General features: G+C 36.8%; 1 non-coding gene across 1 annotated transcript; it reads left to right on the forward strand.

Moving 5' to 3' along the window:
* Positions 1-1,854: 1,854 nt before the first annotated feature.
* LOC112753010 (small nucleolar RNA R71) lies at positions 1,855-1,962 on the forward strand. Its single transcript, XR_003177413.1, has one exon. It is a non-coding gene; the product is annotated as a small nucleolar RNA R71 (small nucleolar RNA).
* The last annotated feature ends 16,617 nt before the right edge of the window (positions 1,963-18,579 follow it).

The following is an 18,579-nucleotide window of genomic DNA, read 5'->3' on the forward strand; positions in this document are numbered from 1 at the left end:
GCTGTTTTTGATTCCGTTTTTGATTTTTTTGTTTATTTTGTGACTCCACATGATCATGAACCTAAGAAAACATGAAAAACAAAAAATAAGAATTAGATAAACATTGGGTTGCCTCCCAACAAGCGCTTCTTTAATGTCAATAGCTTGACAGTGGGCTCTCATGGAGCCTCACAGGTGTGCAGAGCTTTGTTGAGACTCTCCAACACCAAACTTAGAGTTTGGATATGGGAGTTCAACACCAAACTTAGAGTTTGGTTGTGGCCTCCCAACACCAAACTTAGAGTTTGACTGTGGGGGCTCTGGTTGACTCTGCTTGGAGAGAAGCTTTTCCTGCTTCCTCTCCATGGTTGCAGAGGGAGATCCTTGAGTTTTGAATACAAGGGAGTTTTCATTCCATTGAAGGAATATTTCACCTCTGTCAACATCAATCACAGCTCTTGCTGTGGCCAGGAAAGGTCTTCCTAGGATGATGGATTCATCCTCTTCCTTTCCAGTATCCAGGACTATGAAATCAGCAGGGATGTAAAGGCCCTCAACCTTTACTAAAACGTCCTCTACTTGTCCATATGCCTGTTTTCTTGAGCTGTCTGCCATCTCTAATGAGATTTTAGCAGCTTGCACCCCATAGATTCCCAGTTTCTCTATTACAGAGAGGGGCATGAGGTTTATCCCTGAACCAAGGTCACACAGAGCCTTAAAGATCATGGTGCCTATGGTACAAGGGATTATGAACTTTCCAAGATCTTGTCTCTTCTGAGGCAATGTCAGTTGATCCAGATCACTTAGTTCATTGATGAACAAGGGAGGTTCAACTTCCCAAGCATCAATGCCAAATAATTTGGCATTCAGCTTCATGATTGCACCAAGAAACTTGGCAGTTTGCTCTTCAGTAACATCCTCATTCTCTTCAGAAGAGGAATACTCATCAGAGCTCATGAAGGGCATAAGGAGGTTCAATGGAATCTCTATGGTCTCTAGATGAGCCTCAGAGTCCTTTGGTTCCTCAGAGGGAAGCTCCTTATTGATCACTGAACGTCCCAGGAGGTCTTCCTCCTTGGGATTCACGTCCTCTCCTCTCCTCACAGGTTCGGCCAGGGCACTTATGTCAATGGCCTTGCACTCTCCTTTTGGATTCTCTTCTGTATTGCTTGGGAGAGTACTAGGAGGGATTTCAGTGATCCTTTTACTCAGCTGGCCCACTTGTGCTTCCAGATTTCTAATGGAAGACCTTGTTTCATTCATGAAACTTACAGTGGCCTTAGATAGATCAGAGACTAGATTTGCTAACTTAGAAGCATTTTGTTCAGAGTTCTCTGTCTGTTGCTGAGTTGATGATGGAAAAGGCTTGCTATTGCTAAACCTGTTTCTTCCACCATTATTAAAGCCTTGTTGGGGCTTTTGATCCTTCCATGAGAAATTTGGATGATTTCTCCATGTTGAGTTATAGGTGTTTCCATAAGGTTCACCTAAGTAATTCACCTCTGCTATTGCAGGGTTCTCAGGATCATAGGCTTCTTCTTCAGAAGATGCCCCTTGAGTACTGTTGGATGCAGCTTGCATTCCATGCAGACTCTGAGAGATCATATTGACTTGCTGAGTCAATATTTTATTCTGAGCCAATATGGCATTCAGAGTATCAACTTCAAGAACTCCCTTCTTCATAGGCGTCCCATTACTCACAGGATTCCTTTCAGAAGTGTACATGAACTAGTTATTAGCAACCATGTCAATGAGTTCTTGAGCTTCTGCAGGCGTTTTCTTTAGGTGAATGGATCCACCTGTAGAAGTGTCCAGTGACATCTTTGATAGCTCAGACAGACCATCATAGAATATATCCAGGATGGTCCATTCTGAAAGCATGTCAGAAGGACACTTTTTGGTAAACTGTTTGTATCTTTCCCAAGCTTCATAGAGAGATTCACCTTCCTTCTGTCTGAAGGTTTGAACATCAGCTCTAAGCTTGCTCAGCTTTTGAGGAGGAAAGTACTTGGCTAAGAAAGCCGTGACCAGCTTATCCCAAGAGTTCAGGTTGTCTTTAGGTTGAGAATCCAGCCATAATCTAGCTCTGTCTCTTACAGCAAAAGGGAAAAGCATGAGCCTGTAGACTTCAGGATCTACTCCATTAGTCTTAACAGTATCACATATCTGCAAGAATTCAGTTAAGAACTGAAAAGGATCTTCAGATGGAAGTCCATGAAATTTGCAGTTCTGCTGCATCAGAGAAACTAATTGAGGTTTCAGCTCAAAGTTGTTTGCTCCAATGGCAGGAATAGAGATGCTTCTTCCATGTAAATTGGAATTAGGTGCAGTAAAGTCACCAAGCATCCTCCTTGCATTATTATTATTTTCAGCTGCCATCTCCTCTGCCTGTTCGAAAATTTCTGAAAGATTATCTCTGGATTGTTGTATTTTAGCTTCTCTTAGTTTTTTCTTCAGAGTCCTTTCAGGTTCTGGATCTGCTTCCACAAGAATGTTCTTATCCTTGCTCCTGCTCATATGACAAGGAAGAATGGCCAGGAAAATGATAATAATAATAGAGATCCTCTATACCACAGTATAGGGATCCCTTTGTAAGTAGAAGAAGAAGGGGAGATAAAGGATGTGATGTAAAGGAAGAAACACAACTGTGAGGATTGGAATGTGAGATGAGATGTTAGGATATGAATGAATAAATAGAATGAGATGGGGGAGGAATAATTTTCGAAAATTATTTTGAAAAAGAGTTAGTGATTTTTGAAAATTGGTTTTTTTTTTTTGAAAATTAGTTAGTATTTTTCAAAAATTTTTGAATTCAAAAATAAAAAATAAAAATAATTAGTTAATTAAAAAGAAATTTTTGAAAAAGAGGGAAGATATTTTCGAAAATTGAGAGAGAGAGAGTTAGTTAGGTGGTTTTGAAAAAGTTAAGAAACAAACAAAAAGTTAGTTAGTTAGTTGAAACAAATTTTGAAAAGAGAGGAAGTTAGGAAGTTAGAAAAGATATTTTGAAAAGATATTTTTGAAAAAGAAGGAAGATATTTTCGAAAAAGAGAGAGAGAGAGTTAGTTAGGAGGTTGTGAAAAAGTTAAGAAACAAACAAAAAGTTAGTTAGTTAGTTGAAACAAATTTTGAAAAGATAGGAAGTTAGGAAGTTAGAAAAGATATTTTGAAAAGATATTTTTGAAAAAGATAAGATAAGAAGATATTTTTGAAAAGATATGATTGAAATTAGTTTTGAAAAAGATTTGATTTTTAAAATCTCAATTAATGACTTGATTCACAAGAAATCACAAGATATGATTCTAGAACTTAAAGTTTGAATCTTTCTTAACAAGCAAGTAACAAACTTCAAATTTTTGAATCAAAACATTAATTGATTATGTTATTTTCGAAAATTATGGTATAAAATAAGAAAAAGATTTTTGAAAATTATTTTTGGAATTTTCGAAAATAACTAATAATTTTGAAAAAGATTTGATTTTTGAAAAAGATTTTGAAAAAGATAAGATTTTCAAATTGAAAATTTGATTTGACTCATAAGAAACAATTTGATTTTAAAAATTTTTGAAAAAGTCAATCCAAATTTTCGAATTTGAGGAGAGAAAAAGGAAAAGATATATTTTTTTTTTTTGATTTTTGAATTTTTATGATGCAAGAGAAAAACACTAAAAGGATGCAATGCATGAAATTTTTAGATCAAAACAATGAATGCATGCATGAATGCTATGAATGTCAAGATGAACACCAAGAACACTATGAAGAACATGATGAACATCAAAAACATATTTTTGAAAAATTTTTAATGCAAAGAAAACATGCAAGACACCAAACTTAGAATTCTTTAATGCTTACGCACTAAGAATTCAAGAATGCATATGATAAACATGAAAAGACACAAAACAAAAATTCATCAAGATCAAACAAGAAGACTTACCAAGAACAACTTGAAGATCATGAAGAACACTATGAATGCATGATATTTTCGAAAAAATGCAAGATGCATATGCAAGTGACACCAAACTTATAATGTGACTCAAGATTTAAACAAGAAACATGAAATAATAATTTTTTTATTTTTATGATTTTATGATTTTTTTGGATTTTTAACTTATATTTTTCGAAAATTATTTAGAAAAAAGAAAAATAAGGATTCAAAATTTTTAATATGAATTCCAGGAATCTTATGCTCTAAAACTCCAATCAAAGGGTCAGGCATGGCTTAATAGCCAGCCAAGCTTTAGTATGTAACTCAGACATGACACGCCTGACATTCCTTGCATTCAACAGCCAATTGGCTAAGAAAGACAAAGAAGCTCTTCTCTTGAGTATAAGGATTGAGACATGGCTTTACAGCCAGCCAGGCTCCAACATGCTTCATAAAACACTAGAATTCATTCTTAAAAATTCTGAAGCCATAGAATAATTTATTTTTGAAAACATTTTTATTTATTTTTTTTTTTCGAAAACAGATGAGAAAATTTTGAAAATATTTTTGAAAAATTTTTGAAAAGAAAATAAAAAGAAAATTACCTAATCTGAGCAACAAGATGAACCGTCAGTTGTCCAAACTCAAACAATCCCCGGCAACGGCGCCAAAAACTTGGTGCACGAAATTGTGATGTCCAGGCTCGAACAAATCCTGGTAATGGCTTCAAAGCTTGGTGCTTTGATCTTAATTCATAATTGTCACAACTTCGATACAACTAACCAGCAAGTGCACTGGGTCGTCCAAGTAATACTTTACGTGAGTAAGGGTCGAATCCCACGGAGATTGTTGGTATGAAGCAAGCTATGGTCACCTTGCAAATCTCAGTCAGGCGGATTTAAACATGATACTTTATTAGATTAAAATAAACAATAAAAGGGATAGAGATACTTATGTAGATTCATTGGCAGGGATTTCAGATAAGCGAATGGAGATGCTTTTCGTTCCTCTGAACCTCTGCTTTCCTGCTATCTTCATCCAATCAGTCTTACTCCTTTCCATGGCTGGCTGTATGCAAGGGCATCACCGTTGTCAGTGGCTACATCCCCTCCTCTCAGTGAATCATATGCTCACGCACCCTGTCACAGCACGGCTATTCATCTGTCGGTTCTCGATCATGCTGGAATAGGATTCACCCTCCTTTTGCGTCTGTCACTAACGCCCAGCACTCGCGAGTTTGAAGCTCGTCACAGTCATTCAATCATTGAATCCTACTCAGAATACCACAGACAAGGTTTAGACCTTCCGGATTCTCTTGAATGCCGCCATCATTCTAGCGTACGCCACGAAGATTCTGGTTAGGAGATCTAAGAGATATTCATTCTAGCTTAATTCATGTAGAACAGAAGTGTTTGTCAGGCACGCGTTCATAAGGGAGAAGGATGATGAGCGTCACACATAATCATCACCTTCATCACGTTCTTGGGTGCGAATGGATATCTTAGAAGCGAAATAAGAAGAATTGAATAGAAAACAGTAGTACTTTGCATTAATCTTTGAGGAACAGCAGAGCTCCACACCTTAATCTATGGAGCGTAGAAACTCTACCGTTGAAAATACATAAGTGAAGGTCCAGGCATGGCCAAGATGGCCAGCCCCCTAAACGAGATCACAGGATCCAAATACGATCCAGGATGCCAAATACAGTAGTAAAAGGTCCTATTTATAATAAACTAGCTACTAGGGTTTACATGAGTAAGTAATTGATGTACAAATCCACTTCCGGGGCCCACTTGGTGTGTGCTTGGGCTTGGGCTTGAGTGTTACACGTGCAGAGGCCATTTATGGAGTTGAACGCCAGTTCCTGTGCCAGTTTGGGCGTTCAACTCTGGTTTTGGATCCTTTTCTGGCGCTGGACGCCAGATTTGGGCAGAAGGCTGGCGTTGAACGCCAGTTTACGTCGTCAATTCTTGGCCAAAGTATGGACTATTATATATTGCTGGAAAGCCCTGGATGTCTACTTTCCAACGCAATTGGAAGCGCGCCATTTCGAGTTCTGTAGCTCCAGAAAATCCACTTTGAGTGCAAGGAGGTCAAAATCCAACAGCATCAGCAGTCCTTTTTCAACCTCTGAATCTGATTTTTGCTCAAGTCCCTCAATTTCAGCCAGAAAATACCTGAAATCACAGAAAAACACACAAACTCATAGTAAAGTCCAGAAATGTGAATTTAACACAAAATCTATTAAAAACATCCCTAAAAGTAACTAGATCCTACTAAAAACATACTAAAAACAATGTCAAAAAGCGTATAAATTATCCGCTCATCAGCGCGCTTGCGTGAGCCATGCGATCGCGTTAGTGTTCGCTGGTCATCTCCTTAGTTTCTTGTGTTCCTTCCATTTTTGCAAGCTTCCTCTCCATTCTCCATGTTATTCCTATCGTATGAAGTCTGAAACACTTAACATACGGATCACGGCATCGAGTGGTATAAAAGAGAGTTAAAATGTACTAATTAAAGGTTTCTTGGAAGCAAGTTTTCAACCATAAACAATACTAAGAAGGAATTATAAAATTCATGCAATCTATATGAGTAAGTAGGTAAAGACTTGATAAAACCACTCAATTAAACACAATATAAATCATAAAATAATGGTTTATCAACCTCCCCACACTTAAACATTAGCATGTCCTCATGCTTAACTTAAGGAGATAAAATAAATGAGTAGGGAAATGTAAGACTCATGCAATGCAATGCAACCTATATATATGAATGCAACTATATGATTCTTGTCTACTTGGTTAAAAATAAATAAGCTCTTCAAGACAAACGTAAATCAAATTCTACTAATTCAATTTTATATAGTAAAAACAGGTAACATTGTAAGAAGATAGCTCATGAAAGCAGGGAACATAGAATTAAGCATTGAACCCTCACTGATGGTGTATATGCACTCTAGTTTCTCAAGTGTATAGGGTAAGCACTCTATTCTACTCTAATCATGCTTTCTAAATTTTGTTCTTCACCTAACCAATCAATAATATTTAATGTACTAATGCAAACATCATGAGGTCTTTTCAAGGTTGTAATGGAGCTAAGGTAAGGGTAAGGGTATATATATGGCTAAGTGAGCTAGAATATGAATCTTCGACTAACCTAAGCCTTCACCTAACATACATATACTCTATATAATTCTAATTCATGCGTTAACTTTTTCTTTTAATTTTCTTATCACATTTGCATTGGAGCTTTACTTAACTTAGAATTGGGGTAATTTTTGTCCCCTTATTTATTTAAATATTTATTGAATATTTTTGAATTTTTTTTATATAGAAATAACATACCAATGCACATGGAATTTCAATTTTTTTCTGTTTTACATGAGTAGGTATCCAAATTCCCATCATGATACATTCCCTTATTAACCCATGCTCCCACAATTGTCCCATACTCAATTAACACACTTTCTATCTTAAGCTAACCAAAGATTCATTTTGGGATATTTAATTGTTTTTCAACTTAAGGCTAGTGATGTGGTAAAATATAGAACAAATGGGATTTAAAAGGCTCAAAGTGGCTGACAAGGGTGATTTAAAGGGTAGGTTTATTTGGGATACGTGAGCTAAACAAGTAGTGGCCTCAATCATATACATGCATATAGATACATTAAACATTGGACATATAGGATGAAACAAAATAAAGATTACAATCATAGATAAGTGAACACATAAGAATAATATTTATGGTTAAATAATGTAACCATGTAATTAGGCTCAAAATCTCATGGGTTGTGTGTTCTTAGCTTTTTAAACTATGTTCCAATTACAACTTCAAACAAGTTTAACACAAAAGTTTTGATTTAAATTAGTGAAATTTTTCAAAAATAGGGTCTTAAAAAGAAACTCACTATTTTTCAATCAAGTAGAATATGCATGCAATTAACCTATTACTATGCAATTTATCCTATTCTGAATAAAAGAAAAACTAACTAAATATCCTATTTATTAGTGTTTAAGGAAAAAGAAATTATCTCCGGAAGTCAGGTACTGACCAACCTCCCCACACTTAAAGCTTTGCACCGTCCTCGGTGCCATCTGTCAGGAACAAAGGGGTGCTGGTAGTAGCATCTCCATCATCGAAACCGTCATGGCTCTCTGTGCTGGTAAATGAGGTAGAGTCCGGGGTGTCTGGGTCTTCTCTAGGTGGGTGGTTACCAACAAGTAGCTCCTTGAGGTATATAAATCTGCGCTTGTTACGACGCTCTCTTTGCTTTTCTTTCTGTTCAATCCGTTCTAGCCTCTCAAGTATCTGAGTGAGAAGTTGGTTTGCAGAAGGTGCATGTGGTGTGGAAGAAGAAGGAATATCTTTTACTGGTTCCGTGCTCCGGTTGATAGTTGCTGCTGGAGGTCTGATATACTTCCCGTTAGGGACGTATTGATCATCTCGTGGAATCATGGCCTTGGTGTCCCCAACTCTGTAGGAGACTCTGGCTGCTGAGACTAGATTTGAAACCAAGGCGGGGAAAGGTAAGTTGCCCGCAATTTGTACGTGTCCCATAGCATGCCAAATGTGTCTTGGTAAATTGAGGTGCTAGTCTGTAAGGATACACCAGAGTAAAACAGTCATGTCTGCAGTGAAGGAGGAATCACGAGTGCTCAAAAAGACGTAATGGGACATGATCTGTGCCCATACTCGAGCCTCTAAGGTGAGTGCGGAAGCCAATATGCCCTTAGGTCGGGAACGATGGTATCCGTAGATCCATCTGCTGCCAGGTTGTGCGATAACTCTGAGAATGGTGTCCCAGTCAAATTGGTATGTCTAGCGCTTGAACGAGGCTTCTTGAAATGCGTCTAATCCTTCTGGAGTAGGGGAAAGATCTAAAGCTTGTTGAATGGCTTCTTCTGTTATAGGGACTTGCTTCTGACAGACATTGACAGACTGCATGGTTGGCATGTGAAAATTGGAGTAGAATTCAACTACCCATGATAGATTAACCTGCCGTGGCTATCTCCGTAGGAATCCCCATTGTCTTCGCTCAATGCGGGACTCAACAATTTCAGCAATGATGGTTGGGAGGATGAGAAGGTGCTCATTGTTATAGTTCTTTGCTGCCAGGATGGGAAACATCTGCTCACAGTAGCGGTTAGTAAACCACGCAGTGTCCTTTGCTGGGAAGGCTTTCTCTTTTTCATCGACCTTGATGATCCTCTTGATTCGTTTTATTGAGGGTTTCACCGCTGTTGAAGATGATTCTTCCACTAATGATCTTTTTGTTCCTCTCCTTGCTGGTGGTTTGGGAGTAGCTTTCTCTTTACCTTTCTTGGTGGCCATCCTGAAAAAAAAAAGAGGTAAGTACATGTAAAGTGTAAGGGTTCGAGCAAGGAAGCGAATATTAAGGGTGATAATCAATGCACGATAAAGAAGGATGTTGTTAACACATGGTCTATACTACATGTGAAAAGTTCATCAAAGGTGATATAGTAAGTGCATTTGATGGCAATTAAATACAAGATGTTTATTGGCATGCCGGCAAAGGCATGAGTAGCATAGATCAAGCATTCAATGTCCAAGTTAGATTACCATGCCTTTCAAACTAATAATCTGTTTGTATTGAAAATTATATTTAATTAATAAAATATAAAAGGGGTTTTGTGAAAAACAGGCATTAAAGTAATAGAATAGAATAATTTAAAATAATGCACAATGCCATACGGGCTTTTTCACAAACACTTGGCATGCATAGTAGATATGTTATTGAAAGTAGGAATTTGAACATGCAAGCAACTCTTATGAAAAGTAATATGTAATTGTCAAACAATTCATAATAACTCACAAGCGAAATATAAAAGAAGATAATGACCCAAATAAATTTCCAACACCAATTAAAGGAATAAAAAGAAAAGAAAAAGAAAAAATAGAATATAGATAATGAAAGTAAAAGAAGAAGTAAACATAAAAAAAATAATGGAAAAATAAAAATAAAGAGAGAAAGAAAAGAACCTTGATAATGGATGTGAAAAATAAGGGAGGAGAAGGTAAAAAGTGAGAATGACTAGAGAAAGAGGAAGGGAGAAGAAGGAAATAAGAAGGAAAAAGAAAAGATATGATATTTTGGCTGATCTGGATAATATGTGCGCCGTATGTGACGCTGACGCGTGGGTCATGCGGTCGCGTGGTGTATTTTTTTATATCAAGTGACGCGGACGCGTGGGTCATGCGGTCGCGTGACTTGATTTGTGCGATTGGCGCGAGAGCAGCCTCGCGTTCGCGCGACTCTCTGTTTCAAACTCATTTTGCCAAAATTTAAGGTGACGCGTTCGCGTGGGTGATGCGATCGCGTGGATAGCTATATTTTGAAAATGACGCGGCCACGTGGGGCTCGTGATGAGTGAATTATTGTGATGGTATAGAAATTCCTCAAATGAATGAATTCTCATTGCAAGTATAGTTCTACACCAACAAACAATCCTCCTAATAAAAAATTTGTTTGTCACTAGTACAAACTCCTAATAAAAATTAACCAGAGTATTTGGACTCCGGGTCGTCTCACAAGGAATTGCAATGAAGTGTTGAATTATTGGCTGTGAAGATGCGAGGGGGTTTTGATTTGATGAGAGGGCAAGAATTTAAATGTGCAAGAAAAAGTAAATCAAGCAAATAACTAAAGAAAGCAAGTAATAAGGAGAGACATTCATGGCAATGATTGAGATCATAGGCTTTCTATCCTAGTCATACAATGATTAATTCATCTTATTTAGTCAACTCCAACAAATGGAAGAAGGTATCATGTTATCTTCACATAGGGAGAATGTTAAACAAGACTAATCAATCATATCACAATAATAACAAGAATCTATCTCATTTCGTCATCTCCAACATTGGAAGAAGGTATCACATTATCTTCCATGAGAGAAAATCAAACAAGACTAGTTAAAATCAATTCAAATGTCCTAATTAACTCACTAATTGGATTAGCAAAAGATTAGAGTCAATAGAAATAATATTAACTAACAACTCTAGATCACCACCATGAGTTGGGTTTTCATGACTCAAGATTGCCTAATTACTCTTTCTAAACCAAGAATGCTCAAAATCTACTCTAAAGACCAACCAAGTATTTTGTCAAACACTTGGAAGCCATAAAAGGAAAGCATGGTAAAAATGCAAGAATAATAAAACTACCAACTACCAATTGTAAGAAAAGTAAATAACAACTCAAATCATCAATAAAAGAACATCAAACATTAAATTTCATTAAATGTAAACAAATTTAATATGAGCATTCATAAATATAAAAGAGACATAAAAGTATAATTAACAAGAGAACTAACAAGAATAGAGTAGTAGAACAAGAAATTGTAAAGCAAATAAGATGAGAACATGGAATTAAGCCTAGATCTAAGATGGATTAACCTAACCTAATTCTAGAGAGAAGTGGGAGCTTCTCTCTCTAGAAACTAACCTACATGATGCTATACTACCAAAACAATTGCTCCCCCCTTTGCCCAAGCTTGAATTCTGCATGAAATAGCATTAGAAATGAGTTGGGTTTTGCCTAAAGTGCTTTAGAAATCGCTGGGGGCGATTTCACTTTAGTGGGCCACGAGCAACATTGGCGCGCACGCGTACATGTCGCATGCGCGTCCCTAAACGCGAAACAATATATAGGAAATTTTATATAATTTCAAAGCCCCAGATGTTAGCTTTCCAACACAACTAAAACCGCCTCATTTGGACTTCTGTAGCTCAAGTTATGGTCGATTGAGTGCGAAGAGGTCAGGCTTGACAGCTTTACGGTTCCTTCATCTCTTCATGAGTTCTCCCACTTTGCATGCTTTTCTCCTCACTTCTTCCATCCAATACTTTCCTTATGAACCTGAAATCACTCAACAAACATATCAAGGCAACGAATGGAATCAAAGTGAGTTAAATTTAGCTATTTTAAGGCCTAAAAAGCATGTTTTCACATTTAAGCACAAATCAAGAGAGAATTGCAAAACCATGCTATTTCATTGAATAAATGTGAGAAAAGGTGATAAAATCCCCCAAATTAAGCACAAGATAAACCACAAAATCGGGGTTTATCAAAACTCCCCACACTTAAACCAAGCATGTCCTCATGCTAAGAATAAAGAAGGACAAGAAAAGGGGTATGAACATTTATTCAATGCAAAGAAACTATATAAACCTATCTACATGCATGCAACTAAATGCAATATGATTCTACCTACTTGGTTAAAAGTAAATCAATCCCCAAGAACATATATGAACAAGTAGGGCTAAGATCATATGACAATTCATGAATCCTACCAATTCAAATATCAAAATGAAGTTCAAATCGACTTGCAAGAAAAAAGCTCATGAAAGCCGGGAACAAGGAATTGAGCATCGAACCCTCATCGGAAGTGTATCCGCTCTAGTTGCTCTAGTGTATAGGGTCGATCACTCAATTCTCTTTTAATCATGCTTTCCATGATTTGTTTTTCATCTAACAATCAACAATTATTCAATGCATGCATACATTCATCATGAGGGCTTGTTCATAGGTTGTAATGGGGCTAGGTCAAGGTAGGATGCATATGGTCAAGTGAGCTTGAAATTTGAATCTTTGATTAGCCTAAGCTCTTACCTAACACATATAACAACCTATACAACTCTAATACACAACCTAGCTACCCATGATTCTCACTTTTTCACATATTCATGCATTCTCTTTAATTCACATTCCATATGCATTGATTTTTATTGAACTTTACTTTGGGGCATTTTTGTCCCCTTTTTATTCCTTTTTCTCTTTTTTTTTTCTATTATGTATATATATATATATATATATATATATATATATATATATATATATATGTTCTTTTTCTTTTTCTTTATCATATTTTTTTTCTAAAGTATATACAAATATATCAATGCATATAGTTTTACATATGGTGCATGAATATGTACCAAATTCCCAATATTTTTAACAAAAATAAAAATTACACTTTTACCTCAACCAATTCCCAAGTTTCCTATACGCAAATGATACACACCCTCACTAGTCTAAGCTAATCAAAGATCCAAATTAAGGACATTTATTGTTTTTCACTTAAGGGTAGTGATGTGCTAACATTAAGAACAAAAAGGATTCAATAGGTTCAAAAGTGGCTAACAATGGTTGATGAAAGGTAGGCTATTTGGGTAAGTGAGCTAAATGAAATGATGGCCTCAATCATATAAATGCATGTATACATGGAACAATGGACATAAAGAATCAAACAAATCAAAGATTACAATCATAGAAAGAGAACAATGCACACAAGAATAAAAATAAGTGGTTATAAGATGTAACCACGCAATTGGCCTCAAAACTCACATGCTTGTGTTCTTAGCTCAAAAACCTTGTTCTAAAATAAATTCTTCAAGCAAGTTCACAAAAAAAATGTTCCAAATTGGTAGGGTGCCCTAAAACAATTTTTCTTGGAAAAGAATCATCACCCTAACTAAGTAGTCCTAACATAAAAAGAAGTGGTAAAAATATATACAAATTCTAACTAACATGCAACCTATCATGCAATGCAACAACTAATCTAACAAAGACAAAAATTAAAAATTGGTGTTGAAAAGGGAAGTTGTTACCCATGGAGGTCGGTCAGACGACCTCCCCACACTTAGAAATTTGCACCGTCCTCGGTGCATGCAAAGAAGAGTAAAGTGGACGGGTTGCTACAATTGATGAGCTCCTTCAAAAGGTTGTACGGGTGAACTTGTTTGTTGCCCCATTTAAAAGCTTCCTCATTCCTTTCCTTCTTGGTGGCCAACCTAAAAGGAAGTAAAAGAAAGAAAATTAAGCCCACAACAAAGATATGAAAGCAATTAGAATATAGGCGGGGGCTAATGCCAAATAAAAGTAAAATTCTCACTACATGTTAGCTACAACATGTGAGTGAGAAAACAATATAAGCCAAGGCATATTAACTAACACTTGATGCAAGAGTAAAGTCAAAGCATGAAGAGCACTCAAAAGCATCAAGTTCAACTAGAAAAAGTGGGCCATGAAAGACATGCAAGTTCATATCAATGCACAAAGAATATAAGAGTCATACAAGATTAAGCATTGATTTAAAAGTTTCATCACCTAACAATATCAAACAAGTCAAGAAGCACCAAGATTAACCAGGAAATTCTCAATAATTGAGTAAGAGAATTCAACACCATTATTAAAATAAACAACATAGAAAAGAAAATAAGAACAAGCTATAAAAATAAAATTAAAATGTAATAAATGAAAATAAGCAAATGAAATAAAAGAAAATGGAAGAAAAGAAATTTTTTATTTTTATTTATTTATTTATTTATTTATTTTATTTTTTTTAAAGAAAAAAAAATTTTCAAGAGAGGAAGAAGAAAAGAGAAAAAAAAGAAGAAAAGAAAAGAAAAAAATAGAAAGAAAGAAGAAGAAAAGAAGAAAAAAGGAGAAAGGAGAAAGGAGAAAAACAGGGTGCAAATCCGCGCGTGGGTCATGCGTGCTTGGGCGCAGATGCAGCAGGAATAATCCGCGTGCGCGCCATGCTTGCTTAAGCACGGATGCAGCAGGGACAATCCGTGCACGCGCCATGCGTGCTCACGCGCGGATGCGGCAGGGACAATCAGCGCGCGCTTGTCATGCATGCTTACGCGCGGATCGCCTGGCACAAAGTAGGCATAAAGTGGGCACAACTCTCGGGTTTTAGTACTAGGAGTTGTGAAACCAAACCCGCGCGGGCGCGCACAGCCTGCTTGCGCGCGGATGCCCTTTTTTTCTTTTGAAGATGCTTAGAACAAAAACAAGGCACTCTCCTAATCTACAAGCATTCTAAAAAATCACAAATCAAATTTAACAATAATTCTTTTTGGTTTTTGAAAAATTTTTAAATACACTACAAACGAAACTTACACTTCAAGCAACCTACTTAATCAACAATCTCAACTAATCAAAACACACTACTACAACCTATCATCAAAATAAAATGTATAAGAGTATAGAAAAGAAGAAAACTACCTACAATGGCAACTCCAATCACTTATTAACCAAATCTAAAAGAGAGTGGAAAGAGTTTACCATGGTGGGGTGTCTCCCACCTAGCACTTTTATTTTAAGTCCTTAAGTTGGACGTTTGGGAAACTCCTTGTCATGGTGGCTTATGCTTGAACTCATCTTGAAACTTCCACCAATGCTTGGACTTCATGTAAGCTCCAAAATTCAAGATCAATGGCACAAGCTTTGATGAAGTTCCACACAAGCTAAGGGTTTCCAAAATTGGTCTTCATATATTCCCGGATCCCAAATCTTATTTCTACACCCATCTTCAAGTTGATCATCACAATTCCAATTAGGTGAGAAGTGATTCGAATTCTCAAGTAAACACCAAAGCATCTTCCTAGACCCCTTTAATTGAGGACTATACCAACCATTGCAATTAGACTTTGAGTTTCCAACCATAAGGAACCTCGATTGGCATTTCCACCCACTAATCAATTCTCTCCTACTCTTGACTCCACAAAGAGCTCTAAGTTGCCCATCCGTCTCAAGCAAACCATATTCAAGTGAGAAATTAAAGCTTAGGGATAAGAATTTAACCCACTTGAATGTTGTATTGGATGGTGACTTAGGAAGGGATGCCTTCAATGGTCTTGCAAGTTCCACTCCCTTGTGCTCTTCCTTGACTATCTCCACCTCTTTACAACTTTCCTCAATTTCAACCTCTTCCTCTTGGTGGCTCGCTTTTAATTCAATTTCTTCTTCATTGCTCACCAAGGGTATGGGAGGTGAGGTATCTTCATCTTTGATCTCAATTTCAAGCCCAATGGGAGAGGATTCAATTGTAGATAAGAACTCCTCAATGATTGAATCCATCTCTTGATCAACCTCTTCAAAGTTTTCAATCATAATATGCTTTGGAGGTTGTATACCCTCCTCAACATCAATATCAAGAATCTTGGAAGAGGGCTCTCTAATTCTACATTCCTATGGACTTCCAACATCTCCTAGGTCTTCAACCACTTCTTCCTTTTCAATTGTCTTAACTTTCCCTCCTTGTGGCAATTCTTGCTTCAACCCCTCTTCTTCACCTTGAAGCTCCAAACTCACTCCCTCACTAAGCTCCTTGGTAGCTTCTCCACATTCGTCAATGGGAGTGCCTTGGTTGCTTAGGCTTAGTCGGGAGGAGACCATGTTGCTAACGGCTTCCGCTAGGGTAGCCATCTTGGCTTCTAGCTCCTTAAACTCTTTTTGGTTCTCTTCTTGCCTTCGAATGTAAGAACTAACACATTCTTGGAGAGAATCATCCATTGGAGGTGGTATGGAAAAAGAAGGTTCATTGTTTGGGAGGGAAGTTTCATAATTGGAAGTTGGTTCATCTTGCTAAGGGTATGGAGGTGGTGTTATTGAGGTGGTTCTTGAGAGTAATTGTGTTGGAATGGTGGTGGTTCCATGTGTGGTTCATATGGTTCATAAGGTGGTTGGTATGGTGGACAAGGATTATGGTCATAATGAGGTGTTTGGTGGTAGGGGGCTTGCGAGTAAGGTGGTTCAAAGTCATGTTGAGGGGGTGATTCATAGGCATGTGGTGGTGGTTGTTGACAATCACAATACGGGTCACCACATCCATTAGATTGATATGCATTAGGATTAGGATTATACCCATAAGAATCCGGAGGTTGTTGTTGCCAAGAAGGTTGATCAATCCCTTGAGACTCCTCCCATCTTTGATTGTTCCATCCTTGATACACATCCTCATTGTAGCTCCCATTTCCTACAACATAATTTGAGCCAATCTCATAGCCAAAGGGATGAGAATTCATAATAGCAAATAAAAACAAAAGCTACAAAAATAAGCAACAAGTCCTAAGCCTAACAAAAGCTAACAAACAAGCAAAAGACAAACATATTCACATATTCACAATAGCCAATAATATAACACCATTACAACTCCCCGGCAATGGCGCCATTTTGACGAGTGAATTGTTGTGATGGTATAGAAATTCCTTAAATGAATGAATTCTCATTGCAAGTATAGTTCTACACCAACAAACAATCCTCCAAATCAAAAATTTGTTTGTCACTAGTACAAACCCCTAATAAAAATTAACCGGAGTATTTGGACTACGGGTCGTCTCACAAGGAATTGCAATGAAGTGTTGAATTATTGGCTGTGAGGATGCAAGGGGGTTTTGATTTGATGAGAGGGCAAGAATTTAAATGTGCTAGAAAAGTAAATCAAGCAAATAACTATAGAAAGTAAGTAATAAGGAAAGACATTCATGGCAAAGATTGAGATCATAGGCTTTCTATCCTAGTCATACAATGATTAATTCATCTTATTTAGTTAACTCCAACAAATGGAAGAAGGTATCATATTATCTTCACATAGGGAGAATGTCAAACAAGACTAATCAATCATATCACAATAATAACAATAATCTATCTCATTTCATCATCTCCAACATTGGAAGAAGGTATCACATTATCTTCCATGAGAGAAAATCAAACAAGACTAGTCAATCTCAATCCAAATATCCTAATCAACTCACTAATTGGATTAGCAAAAGATTAGAGTCAATGAAAATAATATTAACCAACAACTCTAGATCACCAACATGAGTTAGGTTTTCATGACTCAAGATTACCTAATTACTCTTTCCAAGCCAAGAATGCTCAAAATCTACTCTAAAGACCAACCAAGTATTTTGTCAAACACTTGGAAGGCATAAAAGGAAAGCTTGGTAAAAATGCAAGAATAATAAAACTACCAACTACCAATTGTAAGAAAAGTAAATCAACAACTCAAATTATCAATAAAAGAACATCAAATATTAAATTTCATTAAATGTAAACAAATTTAACATGAGTATTCATAAACATAAAAGAGACATAAAAGTAGAATTAACAAGAGAACTAAGAAGAATAGAGTAGTAGAACAAGAAATTGTAAAGCAAATAAGATGAGAACATGGAATTAAGCCTAGATCTAAGATGGATTAACCTAACCTAATTCTAGAGAGAAGAGGGAGCTTCTCTCTCTAGAAACTAACCTACATGATGCTATACTACCAAAACAATTGCTCCCCCCTTTGCCCAAGCTTGAATTCTGCATGAAATAGCATTAGAAATGAGTTGGGTTTTCCCTAAAGTACTTCAGAAATCGCTGGGGGCGATTTCACTTTAGTGGGCCACGAGCAACATCAGCGCGCACGCGTACATGGCGCGTGCGTGCCCCTAAACTCGAAGCAATATATGGCAAATTTTATATCATTTCGAAGCCCCAGATGTTAGCTTTTCAACGCAACTAAAACTGCCTCATTTGGATTGCTGTAGCTCAAGTTATAGTTGATTGAGTGTGAAGAGGTCAGGCTTGACAGCTTTACGGTTCCTTCATCTCTTCATGAGTTCTCCCACTTTGCATGCTTTTTTCCTCACTTCTTCCATCCAATACTTGCCTTATGAACCTGAAATCACTCAACAAACATATCAAGGCATCGAATGGAATCAAAGTGAGTTAAATTTAGCTATTTTAAGTCCTAAAAAGTATGTTTTCACATTTAAGCACAAATCAAGGGAGAATTGCAAAACCATGCTATTTCATTGCATAAATGTGAGAAAAGGTGATAAAATCCCCAAAATTAAGCATAAGATAAACCACAAAATTGGGG

This window comes from Arachis hypogaea, chromosome 15 (genome assembly GCF_003086295.3).
Source record: "Arachis hypogaea cultivar Tifrunner chromosome 15, arahy.Tifrunner.gnm2.J5K5, whole genome shotgun sequence".
NCBI classification, from domain to species: Eukaryota; Viridiplantae; Streptophyta; class Magnoliopsida; order Fabales; family Fabaceae; genus Arachis; species Arachis hypogaea.